The sequence below is a fragment of the Ambystoma mexicanum genome, chromosome 1p, assembly GCF_040938575.1.
Source record: "Ambystoma mexicanum isolate Mex_15411 chromosome 1p, UKY_AmexF1_1, whole genome shotgun sequence".
Classification (NCBI taxonomy): Eukaryota; Metazoa; Chordata; class Amphibia; order Caudata; family Ambystomatidae; genus Ambystoma; species Ambystoma mexicanum.
This window is the reverse complement of record NC_090921.1, coordinates 1482692327-1482706905: the sequence shown is the minus strand read 5'-3', so window position 1 is coordinate 1482706905 and position 14579 is coordinate 1482692327. Positions and strand designations below refer to the sequence as shown.

Genomic DNA, 14579 nt, shown 5'->3' with positions numbered 1-14579 from the left:
GGATAGAGATCAAGGATGGCAGATTCCCCCTACACTTTTGTTTGCATTTGACTTAAGCTACTTACATGGGAGGCCTTGGTTAAACGGCATCCAGGGAAACAGCCGGGCTCCTCTGAGGAAACCAAAGATCTGGTCAAAGACTTCGGTCAAGGGAGGTCCCCAGCATCCAGACTTCCTCTGGCTCCTGAAATGGCAGGCCCAGCTAGCTTCTAGATTTCCCAGTCTCTGTCTCCCCTACAATGTTTAAGGCATGGGTAGCTCTCCTTGTCTCTCTCTGCTAGTTGTTCCTTGCAAGAGTCCAGCAGTAGACTACCACCAGCAATAAAGTGGGAAAGTCAAGGGAAAAATCAAAAGTCCAAAGAGTCCACATGCAAAGGTTGAAAACTGATCTCATATAGGGTTGGTGACACTACATTATCATCATAATTACCATGCTATGGATTGGACAGCTCTCTCCCTCTCCCTCCCCAATATGTCCACTGCCTGTTGATTGGACAAGGAGTTGGGAGGTGTGGACGATGGAGGCATTGAGGCTCAGGGCGGAGAAAGATTCATCATCCCAAAATGACCAGTGGGTTTAACTTTTAGTGTTCCTAAAAATCTAACATGGCAGCTAACCTCATTTTTCAATTAACCTGCAGGCACATATATATTATGAGAGTTCTATATTTTATGGCGAGTCGGAAAATACTAATCATATCTTGGCACGCCCTTCCTGGGAGGAGCTACCATTGTTATCAATTTACTCCTGAGCCGAAATAGTCACAACTCTGACCCTTCATGATTCAAACGTTACTTCCATAACCTAGCATCACATCCACTTTCCATTCCGTCAGTTTTCTGAGAAAGCAGGAATCATAATGGTCTTTATAACTCAACTTGTATATAATCACACAGGATGCATATTTACACGATACCAAAATGCTTCTTATCCCCTTTAATAGGAGTCTGGGAACAGCACACTGGGACATACAATTCTCTTTTAATTAAAGAAAAGGTGGTGCAGTGTTAATCATATGGCAAGGCATCACATGTGGTCCCTCAGTTTCATATATTTCATATTCATATAACCACCACCTATTCCTAAGTTTAATTTCTCCATTGTCACCTGACACAGACATCTGCGAGGCCTGTTTCATACACAATGTTTGATCATGTAATTAGTGGCTCTGAAGCCATTTCTTGAGATCGCGTCACCCCTGAAAAGGTCATTTCTGTTGGCCACTAATGCACAGTTAATGGAGAGACCTGACCTTAAAGGTCATTCTGCTGGCTGTTTTATCTACAACTCCCACGATTTTGATCTAATTCCCTGTTATTTCATTGTACTTCTAACTGAACCAGCCCTGCTTCAGTGAGGAAAACACCAGCTGCATCCATACTTCAGAAAATACAGCTTTACATAGACAAGATGTGCTTACATGTAACATTGTAGCATTATATCTGGGCATGTTGTTTAAAATACCATCTTTCTTGACATACGGTTTGGAAAGATATGCGTTCACTTTAGGTATTATTCACACATAGGCCACAATTACATAGAAAATCCAACAAGTAGACCTTTCCATTTGAATGTCAGTTTATTTGTGAAAAGTGTCCTTCTGTGAAATATGTCACTTAGCTTCACTTTTTAAATGTACAGCACAACCCCTCCTTGGTATTTTTCACATGGCTATCCTTTCAATGCATCTTTTCCCATGTGTACTGTTGCAGTTTTGAATCTGTCAAAAGGTGCCTTTTCCCAGTTTACACGAAGTCAGCATCTGAAGCACCACACATTTCCTATTCATTGAGCATATCCAGCAGTTTTGAGCTCTCCAGTAGATTCCCTCTCACTTTCGCACCTGTCCATTTTAGTGGAGTTGACTAGGCCCATTTCTTTCCACTTCACTAGGCCTTTTGTCGGAAATCACAGTTTGGACTGGCTTTTATATTTCAATGGAACTCCACATTAGTCAGCTTCACTCTCACAATAGGGGCCCAGCGTGGCCTCTCCATCTCTGTCACTCTGGGCTGTCTTTTCACCTCACAACAAGAGGAAGAGACATTCGCAGTACAGCTTCCCCTTTATCTTGGCGAAAAGATCCTAATCAGGAATTTCACATGGTCTTGGAAAGAACCACCTTTAGCAAGACCCTTCACTGTGATGTTCTGCACCCAAACAGCGGTGAAGGTAGCAGAGAGGTGCCGAATGATCCATCTTTCAGACTTCCGCTGGGACAAGATCGAAACTCCCCTGTCAGTCCAGAAAAAGTAGATACCCCTCAATAATGGAGGCAATGTAGTTTGTTGGCCGAAGACCAAGCGCCTCATGTATTTGGTATTAGAAATACAGATCCATAAGCTTGACTAAAGTGCGGCCATTTTGATGTGATTGAAATCGCCATTCTGTTTTTAACTTTCGCCTCTTGCCTTCTGTTGAAACTGCTTTGCTGAAAGCTTATTCCGCTCCACTATTACATTATTGTTCATGCATAGAACAAGGCCACGAGATACTTGTTGAAACATAACGCTGGCAACCCAGACAGCAATGCCCGGTCTCCTCCCTCACAAGTCCTTGGAAGTAAGCAACAAGGGATTTAATCATTACACAGGTGCCAGCTAGTCTCGCTCATGTGGTAGAAATGGTAGAAACGCACAATTAATGGCTTGAATTATGTTCTTCTTTGAGGCCCCCCCCTTCCCCGAGCCATGTAGAGCCCTGGAGAGCGAGTTGACCCATAGTACACAAATAGAAACTAGAAGATAGCGAGGCCTGGAATGTGTCTCTCCCCTGCACGCAGCTTGCTTGCAAGAAAAGGAGCAATATGTTCTCTAAAACAAAGAATTGTGTCTGCAGGCTCACGAAATTGCACCTGTTGCTAAATGAATATCTGAAGATGTCATACTTGTCACAATTGTCAATCGTCGAACCCAATTCAAAGGAAATACATTATGGGCTGGATTGAACATGTCACCGCTGATTGTAAGATGCTCGTTTTGTATATATGTAACTGTTGTACAATGCTCACTCTTGCGTCCCTCAGGGTCTGGAGACACACGTTGCGGTGCGTGAGACCCAGTTGGCCAACTGAGACTATTTGCTTTGCAATAAACCCTAGCTTTTGGGAATACAACCTTGTGTCTGGCGTATCAGTTTGTGTGTGGTGATTGTGCCTCGTTCCCATACACGAGGGTCCCCTAGGGGCCACATCACCCCTTGGAGGAGAAGAGAGGAGGGGCCAACTGATGGGAAGTATCCAACAACTGTCCATTACTTTTTTCTCTTCCTTTCGCTGATATAGAAAACCTGTGAGTGGACCCAAGAAGTTTCAACAGGTGAAGTAGCAGCAGAGGGGTAGACATTGCATAAAATATGATGTTGGAGTGTAGTGTTTTTGATTTTTGGTTTTCGGTTTATTTGGTTTTTAGTTGAAAGGGGACAGTTTGGCCCTAGTAGGAATAATAACAGAGGAGTACACACCAAAAGAGATTTAATTCTGAAATGTTCAAAGATGGCATTTGGGGCAGTCTCAGCACTGCATCGGGCAATAGATGGCATGACGAAATGAGACAGGTGCGGCGAGAGAGAGCTAATGACACATGGTATGTGTGCTCTCTCATTCCACAAGTCACAGGGATGCCCAAGCTCCGTCTCCCTCAGGAAGTGTCAGTTGAAAGGGGGGGGAGGGAGTTATTGATGCACTTGTCATTGTGTAAAACAAGGGGCTTGTTTCAGGGGCACTCGGTTACTGTCCAAAGGATAGATGAGGGGGAGGAAGTATATGCCGTAAATTATATGAAACTCACGAGCATGGCGAAAAAAGAGGCTACAAAACACATCATACAAGATTATGTGACAGAAGTAGCAAGAAGGGGACAGGGAACAACTGTTCAGAACCCAGAGCAGATTAAGGTGTCACAATGAGACAGGGTAGAGCATTCCGTGGTGCCATAAAAGACCACCGATACAAATTGAGGGGTCTGTCTTACATGGCGGGGCATGGGAGGGGGGAATCTTGCAATGAAGGGCAAAAGGACTGGTAGGGATTGAAGAAGAGGTAGTAAGACAAATGGATGCCAGCTGTCCTATAGTTTGGAACAAACATGTTCAAGCTCTAACATGGATAAATGAGAAAAAACAACCTTTGCACAAAGGAACTCACACACTTTTCTTTGTGTTTCAGCTCCCCTGGCTCGATATATTTGGGAACAAATACTGGATGCCCCAAGGTGATGAGTATCCCAGCGCTGAGGAGCGAGACTACAGTTATTATGGATCGAAGAAGATAACCGTCCCCAATACTCGTTCTGGTACTCATCTTTTGCGCATGTCAATTAGGATTAAGGATTTGGAAGGGAAACAGTGTAAGGGGGAAAATATATTGCCCCTGAATGTTGATGGGCTGGTAAAACAACACCACGCATACAACACAAACTGAAATGCCTGCATATGGTCCAATGGGAATGATAAAAATGCTACGCCTGAATATAAACAACTATGAGGCCTTTTGGGTAGATGGATCAGCTGATGGGGAAGCACGTTTGAGAATGTGTTGCTCGCCTGAGGAGTACGAGGCTCAAGGGGAGAGTTTGCGTAGGCTAACAAGGGTATGGATACCAAAGGAAATGAGCAGGGAGCTGCTGGCCCAAAATGTGTATCAATAGATCGATCAAAGGGTGGGGGAGAATGTTGTAAAGGTCCAGATTCAATGCTGCCAAGGAGGGCGCACATATCAGTTGCACAAGTAACGCTGCGACGTCAAGAGTGACATGGCGGGTGACATCAGTAGTGGGGATGCCATTGACCACTGCACTACTTACATAAAGTGACTGAAAGCAGGCGCAGCGCAAGAAGTCTCATGGTGGAAACTCAAAGAGGGGTGGGTGCTTTAGAAATAGTATGGGGTAGTTGTATAGAGCGGGCAACGGGTGGAGCTGCAAGATGTTGTAGAGGCATATATGTAGAGGGGCTTTTGAACAATATGTGAACAATATAAAGCCATTTTGTCTGTAGGCCCAGACAAGGACAGCACATAAGAAAAGAGCTGCGGGTCTTTGTGTGACAAGCAATATGTATTTCTTGAACATTCAGCAGGAACAGTGTACATAAATGTTGCTCGGCTGAAGTTTCCCAGGAGAACGCAGCCACAGCGAAGTCACTATAAAAGATACTTTAGAGGCCAATGAGCTAGGCACCTGGGTGCACGAGAAGAATTGGCAGGGAAATGGAAATTAAAAACCGTTAATTAAACTTCAGCCATGGGGTGGTATAATTTTTTCAGACTACATTTGGCAGTAAGGCGTGAGAAGGGAGCCGGGGGGTCAGAGCATTGGGGTAGAGGCTATGGGGTATGGGACGAGGAGCCAATCAGCGGGGAGAGGTTTTGGTGTCGTAAGAGTGCAATATTGTTAAGTGTCCCGGCTGATGTCCGCAGGGCACACCATTGGTCCGACTCTGTGTGAATGTCTCACCCCTTGCCATCTTAAGCCATTTTGTATATTAGACATTATCAACCAAAGGCAAACAAGTGTTTCTGACCGATCAGCAAAATCACGTAATAGAGGGTGTGGGCAGGTTTGTGATGTCACGAGCGGTGTAAATGTAAGTGCGGCCAAAAATGGTATTGGCCAAATAGGATCACTCAACATATATTTGGATATAGGGGACTGATGCAGTCCCACCAATCAGCTCCTTTGACCTGCCTTAAAAATGTAACCAAAATATTTTATGGTAGTTTAGCAAATAACGTCTAAAATGTTCAACCGCAGTGGGTGGGGTTGACAGTTTTCTTCATTCAGTTCAGTTCCACTGAGCTGTCTGAACCGTGCTTCCCAGCTGTTTGTGTCCAATGCATTTGTGTTACTTCTTGCTTGGTGTAAACTCTGTTTCTTGGATTACTTGAATTCCCTGCAGCTACCTTTGGTGAAGGTCCACTGGTACAGGATCACCCTAAAGTCATTTCTTAGCCTTTTTTAAATAATATCGAATACCCATCCAGAGCGGGAGTAGATAACAGCCAATTTCCTATAACCTTAAAATAGGATGGTCTATAATCTCAGAAATTCCATCTAAAAAGCTCTTAAAGCCTTTAGTATTATAGGAGATGATAGTCAAATCCTTAAATAGCCTTTCACCTTCACAGTATAAGGAACAAGTTACTTACCTATAACTGTTGTTCTCCAGCATGGGTCTGGCATGGATTCACATGCTCATGAATATTCCGTGTCAGGCTGGTAAAGAAAAAATCAGTTTCAGTTTCGTTTCTGAACTTTCTTTCTACTAGTAACCAATCACTGGTCTCTGGGTCATATTGCCCCCAGCCAATGACTGCCCTCTACCTAAGCCCCTCCTATGGCGGCTATCTTCAGATTTGGTAGCACGTAAAGACGAAGTGATGCGCCACAGAGGGGTTGGAGGGAGAGTTCGCATGTGAATCCATGCCAGACCCATCCTGGAGAACAACAGTTACAGGTAAGTAACTTGTTCCTTCTCGAGCATGGGGTCCGGCATGGATTCACATGCTCATGAATATAAGAATACGTAGCAGTACACACATGCACAACCACGGGACTTGGCAAGGCTCAACATTAAGCAATACAACAACACAACATTAAGCATCTCTTACCTCCTCACCAGGCTCACCTTAAGCGAACAGGTTTCGCAGCACTGCCTGGCCGACTCTGGACTCCTCCCTGGAATCCCGGTCGACGCATTAGAATCTCGTGAAGGTGTGCGTCGACCTCGATGCAGCAGCCCTGCAGATGTCGAGCAGGGGCACACCAGACAGGAACGCTGTAGTAGCAGCAATCGCTCTGGTTGAATGGGCTCTGACGGCCGCGCAACGGTCGGTTTACCAACCGGTGACAGTGCATGATGCCGCCGGAGAGCCATCTGGAAATGGAAGCCTTCGAGAGGGCCTTCCCTTGGTTCACAGGTCCAAAGTTCACAAACAGCTGTGATGTCATCCGAAAACTCTTTGTGCGGTCCACATAGAACTTCAGCACTCTAGCTACATCCAGCGAGTGCAAAGTCCTCTCAGCCGGCGACAATGGTGACGGGAAGAAAATGGGTAACACCAAGGTCTCGTTGAGATGGAAGTCTGACGGCACCTTGGGCATGAAGGGGTATCGTGAAAAGTCAAGTATGGAGGTTTACAGGAGAGGGCCTGGATCTCTCCCACTCGTCGTGCGGAGGTGATGGCCACAAGAAACGCCGTCTTCCACGACAGGAACTTAAACAGCGCTGAATGCAGCGGCTCGAATGGTGGCCCAATGAGCCTGGACAGCACCATGTTGAGCTCCCACGCCGGGGCCGGAGCCTTCACTTGCGGTAATGACCGGAACAGTCCCTTCATAAACTCCTTCACCAGGCGATGGGACTAGAGAAATGATCACCCTGGGGTCCTGGAGTAGCAGGAAATCGCTGCTAGATGGATATTGATGAGGCGTGTGCCAGCCCCACCTTGGCCAGCGACAGTAGGTACGGCAGCACCTGAGGGGCCGTAAACCGCAGAGGGTTCATCTTCTGTGCACGGCACCAGACAGAGAATCTCTTCCATTTGAGTCCATAACACTTGAGAGTCGAGGGCGCCCTGGCCTTTGCAAGCACCTCCTTGCAGTCCGCCGGGATATCGTACCCTCCAAACTCTAGCGCTCCAGGAGCCAGGCCTGCAAGTTCAGCGATGCCGGATCATGGTGGAGGATGGCGCCTCCTTCTCTGATGAGGAGATCTGCGTCCGTCGGCAGTTTGACTGGGGGGCCGCTGACATGTCCAGAAGGTCCGGGAACCAAATCTGCCTCGGCCACGCCGGTGCGATGAGGATCATCCTGCACCGGGACCGTTTGAGTTGGTTGATGAGTCGCAGCAGCAACGGCAACGCATACAGGAACAGGCCGTCCCTGGGTAACGAGAAGGCATCGCCCATGCTCCCCGGCTGGGGGAACCTGCTGGCGAACCTCTGGCACTTGGTGCTCGCCGCTGTCGCGAACAGGTCGATCTGGGGACTGCCCCATTGTCAGAAGAGGATGTCCACTTGATCCTGCTGCAGTTCCCACTCGTGGCACGAGCGCAGCTCCCTGCTGAGTGCGTCGGTAATGGTGTTTTTTATTCCTGCCAGGTGGAAGGGTAACAGAAACATCGCTTGGGCTACGGCCCAATGCCACAGATGCTGGGCATCCTTGGATAGGGCTGGGGATCTGGTGCCTCCCTGCTTCCGGATGTAAAACATCGTCGTGGTGTTGTCGTTGAAGATCCTCATCACCTTGCCCTTGAGGGATGGAAGGAACGACTTGAGGGCCCAGAACACGGCTCGGAGCTCCAGGGCGTTGATGTGTAGTGACCTCTCCTCCGGCAGCAAAAGGCCTCTTGCGTGGAGATCTCCGGAATGATACACCCCACCATCCCTCCAGGGAGGCGTCCGTCGTCACTGTCTCCTGATGGGCCGGGGTCTGGAAGTCCATACCCGCCGTCAGATGCGCGCGGGTGCCCCACCACCGGATCGCTTGTCGAAAGGTCTCGTTGAGTGAGATCCTGTCTTCGAAGTTGCCCGTCACTTGCATCCAACGGGCTTCGAGGAACTCCTGCAGTGGTCGCATCCGTAGTCTGCAAAGGCGCACAAGGTAAATGCAGGAGGACATCATGCCGAGCAGTTGCTTGAAGGACCTCACCTTGGCCACGTCCATGGTCGACATCCGTTGCACCGTGTCTAGGATGGCCTTCGTCCTCTCCTCCAACAGAGATGCTAGTCACGCCACTGTGTCGAGCTTGGCTCCCAGGGACAGTGCGACTTGCGACAGTACCAGGTGGGATTTTGTGAAGTTGATCAAAAATCCTAAATCCGTGAGCAGTTGGACGGTCCTTCCTTGTGTGTTCGACGGCGAGTTCCCTTGACTCTGCCCGGATGAGCCAGTTGTCCAGGTATGGGTAGATGTGGATCCCCTGTAGGCGCAGCCGTGCCGCCACTGGTGCTAGGCACTTGGTGAACACCCTGATCGCGAGCGACTTCAGTCCGAAGGGAAGGGCCTTGAACTGGTAGTGCTGTCCTTGGACTACGAATCGCAGAAACTTTCAATGTTTTTTCAAGATGAGGATGTGAAAGTAGGTGTCCTCCAAGTCCAGCGATGATAGGCAGTCGCCTTCCTCCAGTTGTCCCTGCACGTGCTGGAGGGTAACCATCCAGAACTTCTGGGACCTGATATACTGGTTTAGACGACGAAGGTCCAGGATGGTTTGCCAACCGCCGGTCTTGTTCCTTACGAGGAAGTACCGCGAGTACACTCCGGAGCCCCGGAGCCTCGGAGCCTCTTTGGGGCGAGTTTGATGGCTCCCTTCTTTAACATGGCTCGTACCTCCAGTAGTAGTTGTGGGACATGGTTTTCCGTTCTGGCCACAGGTGGAATACGAGGACACTTACTTAGAAATTCCAGTGTGTGCCCGCGGTGCAGAGCATCCAGCACCCAACGGTCGGTGGAGATGGACTCCCACACGCTGACGAAGTTTACCAGCTGGCCTCCCACCGGGGTGCTTAGGTGGGGGCCCAACACTACGGCCGGTTCAATCCTGCTTGGCGGCGGCCTTGCTGTCCTGGCCTCCTTGGCGACGATGACGAGATCCTCCTTGCTTGCCGTGTCCCCTGTAGGCCTCCTACGACGAGGAGCGAGCTGCCTGGTGGTATGTCGAGGAGCTTCCGCCAAATCCCTTGGAGGCACCCTGCTTGCCTCCGGAGCCCCAAAAGGGCAGCAGTCGTTGCTGAAGAATGCCTAAGGGACGAGCCGTCTCTGTGTCGGCCTTGATGGCTTGCAGTGACTCGTCCACTGCCTTGCCAAACAGGTTGTTCCCGTCGAAGGGCATGTCCAGGACCCTGGTCTGCACGTCTTGATGGAAATCGGTTGCCTTGAGCCAACCGTACCGGCGAAGGCAAATGCCGTTGCCCATCTGGCGGAAGCCGGTGTCGGCAATGTCCGTGGCCACCATTATGGCGTGGTCCGATGCCACCTCTCCCTCCTGTAGGATCTCTAGGGCCTCTGCCCTCTTGTCGTCCGGGAGGAAATCCAGTAGGGGAGCAGTCTTAAACCATAGCTCCCTGTCGTAGCGGGCCACAATCGTGAGGGCGTTGGCCGCTTTACTGGTAGTCGCCGCCTACAAGATGACCCGTCGTCCCATGGCGTCCAGCGGAGATGTCCAAGTTGATGCCGTCGCCTCCGCCGCTTTCTTCTTGGCTGCCGCAAAGACAACCGAGTCCGGGGTAGGGTGTGCCCTAAGGAACATGGGGCGGAATCCGGAACCCGGTACTTCTTCTCATACTGGTCTCTCTTGGCAGGGGCCATGGATGGGTTCTTCAGGAGCAACAGCCCCTCGTCCCAGATGTCGTCGAGTAACGGGACCGAGAGGACCGTCTTCCATTTGGCCTCCCGTCGTTGATAGAGGAAACCTTCCTTCTTTTCTTCCACGGGGCAAAGCTGATGGCATGAAAGGAGCCAATTTCGTCGGGCGTGGAGGCCCGAGCAGGTGGTGATGGAAAGTCCATCCCGTCGTCACCCCCGTCGTGGCTGCCTCTGTTCCCGTATTATCCCTTGGCTTAGGAGACGGGGAAGAAAGCTGTGCAGGCAGAGAAGGCTGGAAAGGAGGGGTGGATGGATTCTCCTCCGCTTGTTTGGAGGGCTTTCCGACGGTCCAGGCTCCGCTGGGTCATCCGTTGGTGGTAAGGGCAACCTTGTCCTCATCTCCATACACAAGGCCTGGATCGCCATCAAGATCGCCCCAGAGTTGTCTTGTGGCCCAGGGACCGGCTGCGACGGGCGCGACGGTTGGGGAGTGGAATCCTCCACATCTACATGTTCCTCGTTGCCACCGCTATCGCTTTCCTCATCCGCCTCTTCAGGATCCTTCCCGTGGGACCGGACCTCCTCAAACTTCTTGTTCAGCACCTTCACGACTCCAGCCAGTTCCTCTTCAGAGGCTGTATCAGTGTCCGTGATGGCCACCGGGCCACTCCCACCGGGGTTTTCACAGGGGTCTTATCGATGGGCTGAAAAGAGTATTCCCTCCGCGGTGGCAGGGAAACCCTAGGCCCCGAGGTCGCCTCCACTGGGGTAGTCTCCACAGGCTTCACCAGGGTCGCCACGACTCCCACGATAGAGGCCTTAGCCGGGTGAATCAAGGCCTTCACGACCTGGGAGGCGCTTGAGGCCTTCAACTTGGGGGGGGAGGGTCACCGCCTCGCTCCCCCTCGGCTGTCGTTGGGATCGACCAGGACTTCTCCCAAAGCTTACCTGGGTTCTCCCCTTTCTTCTTCCCCGAGCCAGAGCGTTGGCTCGTGGTTGATGGTGTCTGTGAAATTGCGCCCTGCTTCGCAGCCGAGGAGCCTGACCATTAGGCGCTCCTGGTGCCCATGGACTCGCGGTGCTTAGCCTTTTGTTGGGCCCCTGTCACTGGAGCGCCCTCAAAGGACTCAGAAGACCGCTCATACTTCTTTTTCTCACTCGCTGCTGGGCTCTTCCCCTCCAGCCAGTTGGTGAGGCGGGCACGACGATCCCTCATCGTCTGCTCGGACATGTTCTTGCAAAAAGCACAGTCCTTCTCCGCGTGCGTTTTATCTTCATGAAGGCAGTACAGACATCGAGAATGTTCATCCTCCTTGAAGACATTCTGCAGTCCACATCCAGGGCAGCTCCTGAAGAGCTTGGGTCTGTGTGTCGTGTTTCCTTTTTCCTGGGCCATGTCCACGCGGGGTAGGCCTCAAAGATCTTCCGGAAGCCTCCGAGAAGTGAAACTTGACGAAAATTCTGCCCTTGAGGGGCGTAGAAAAATCCGAAACAGTTCCCCGTTGATCGAAAGTAGAAACGGTGGAGCTTGAGGCTCGATTGACCGAAAAATGAGATGAAATCTCTTTGAAAATTCGCAAAATGCAGTAAAAGCTCGAGAGCTACAGCACGAGGACTCCCAACACTTGAACGTGCAGTAAAAATCTGAAGATGGCTGCCGGAGGAGGGGCTTAGGTAGAGTGCAGTCATTGGCTGGGGGCAGTATGACCCACAGACCAGTGATTGGTTACTAGTAGAAAGACAGTTCAGAAACGAAACAAACTGATTTTTTTCTTTACCGAGGATTCCCAGCCTGACGACGGGGAATATTCATTAGCATGTGAATCCATGCCAGACCCCATGCTGGAGAAGTCTTACTAGTCAATGCGCCGGCAGCAAGGTCCAATCTCTATTTGTCTATGTTGCAATATTTTCATTTGAGGTCTTTTCTACTGTTGAATATCCTTTGAATTTAATATTCAAAATGTTGAAATCAAATGAAAGAGCTGCAAGTAGTACTATTTAGCAGTAAATGGCCCTGGTCACACAAAGTCTGTTTGACACCGATTGTTAGCTGTGTATGATCATCTTTACTGTTTCATCGAGTACATTCAAGCAATTTTTTCACAAAAAATCCTGATGATCTACTTTTCTTTACTACCCTCGGCATATTCAAGATTCATGTTTTGCTCTGACCCACCAGTACTTGACATACCATGATGTCAATAACAGTCCTCCTTTTCTGTATCCTTGTCACCATCCAGAATGAGTAATAATTCTGGTATTTTGCCATGTGTCTTAGATTTATGTAGACTCTCCAATATGATTCTTGATGGATAAGAGACTTCTTCAGGCTCTTTATTTAGCTTTTGTCAAATACTGTGTGATGGTGTAATCTATTGAAATGTGGTCTTCATCACTGGTGGTGTTGTCCCTCCCAACCCCCATTAGTTTTTGACTTATAACACTTTTCTTCACAGCCAATTTATTTGTCTCAAAACTTGTCCACCTGGTTTAACTGGAGGCAATATTTAGGCTAATTAAGAACTTCCTCAATCCATTGGATGACACACTGTAGGATATGATTGTTTTCACCTTTTCTTTTTGTGTTTCATAATTTGCACCATAACTTCTTCGTTAGGTGTTACATCATCACTAACAGGTTTTATTAAGTACATTATTTCTGAGATGTTACCTTCCTGAAAAGGTTGTTCCTCATCATGCGTATTAATACAAACATCTTCTGTTTTATTAGCATTTATATCTAAAAATGTGTCTATATTCCCCCGTACTGTAATTAATGATATATTAGGACCGGCACTATTGCAAGGCAATTTCTCAGTCACTTGTGTACTGCTCTGAAGATTAGGTATGACGGAGGGAAGACTTCACGAATAAGGACACTGTATTGGATAGTGAACTCACCCTTGCTTCCTTTTGAAATTGTTTATTTGTAAAGCACTTACACAAACCTTAAGTGCTTCAAAGTGCTTCAAGGTGGGAAGGGAACAAGGGGATATCGTCATTCTTAGGCCTTGAAGATTCTGAATGATCCAGCAGTATTAATTAGCATACTAGGCCGGGGCGTTTCTACTAATATAAGTGTGTGACAAAGAGTGGGAGAAGAAGAAGGAGGGAGCAGCAGAGGAACATAAAAGACAAAAAAGTTGGTCAACAGTACACCTAAGCATGCAGGCATGACCCGCTAAGGAGGGGAAAATAGAGGGGGACAGGAGAGACATACATGCAAGCCTAGTACAATCAAGATCGCACAAGTGCGCAGGCAGAAGTGTGAGGGAGGGAAATCTGCTTCCAAATTGTTACAGAGTTGGATGAGTCCTCAATTTCCTTGACCAGGTCTGTTAGCTGGTCAGGTGTGGATGCCTCGGTTGTGCCAACAGGTCATACAAATGACCCATAGGTCAACATCCAGATATCCTCCATTGAAGACATCCACAGGCTGAAGGCCTGAATCACATTGATCCAGACCTGAATGTCTAGTGCTTACCTGAAGCTCAACCCCTCCAAGAGTGAATTCCTAACTACTGACCAATAACACTGAACACCCCGACATTCAGAGCTGGCTCTTTATGACCCTCGAGAGATTCACACCACAGATGGCTACCGGTGCCAAATCCCTTGGGTTCAAAATTGAAAGTCACCTCACGTTCAAACAGCATATAGCAAAGAAGACACAAAGCAGCCTAGTGCCAACTTTCTCTACTGTGGAAAATCAAGTCATTCATCCCAGAAAGAAACTTCAGATCTGCTGTCCAAGCCTTGGTCCTGGTCCTCTCACACCAGGATGGTGGCAATTTGCTTTGGGAAAGCCTTCCGGTGACTACCATGGCACTCCTGAAATGTGACGTGCATGCTGCAGCAAGACTCATTTAAGGACTCTGCCAATTCGACCACATCACCTGACCCTCATCGATCTCCACTGGTTTCCCACTACAAGCCTGTATCACCTTCAAATCATGTTGCATCATCTGCAAGGCTGTCATCTGGAAGTCCCCAAGCTACCTCACTGAGAAAGTCAGCATCTCCAGAAGCCTGAGATCCACCGGAAGTGGGGAAATGTGCAGACTTGAATTATGATGGTAGAGGAAGACAGAACCAGAAGACAGGCCTTCTTTATCTACACTCCAAGTCTCTGGAACTTCTTCCACGTCAACATCAGTAGTCGTAGGTGGAGTGGTTGCAGTAAATCCACAATGCAGTTGCAGCAGAAGGAGAGCAGACAAGCCGGAGCCCTTGACAATTGCTGAACGGATGCTGGTATTGTGAGGTTATCT

At 48.9% G+C, this 14579-nt stretch overlaps 1 protein-coding gene across 10 annotated transcripts in view; it reads right to left on the bottom strand.

Annotated features, from left to right (window-relative positions):
- The window catches only part of MEF2D (myocyte enhancer factor 2D), a 1898135-nt gene that overhangs the window by 204018 nt on the left and 1679538 nt on the right, over positions 1 to 14579 (bottom strand). The window lies entirely within an intron of this gene.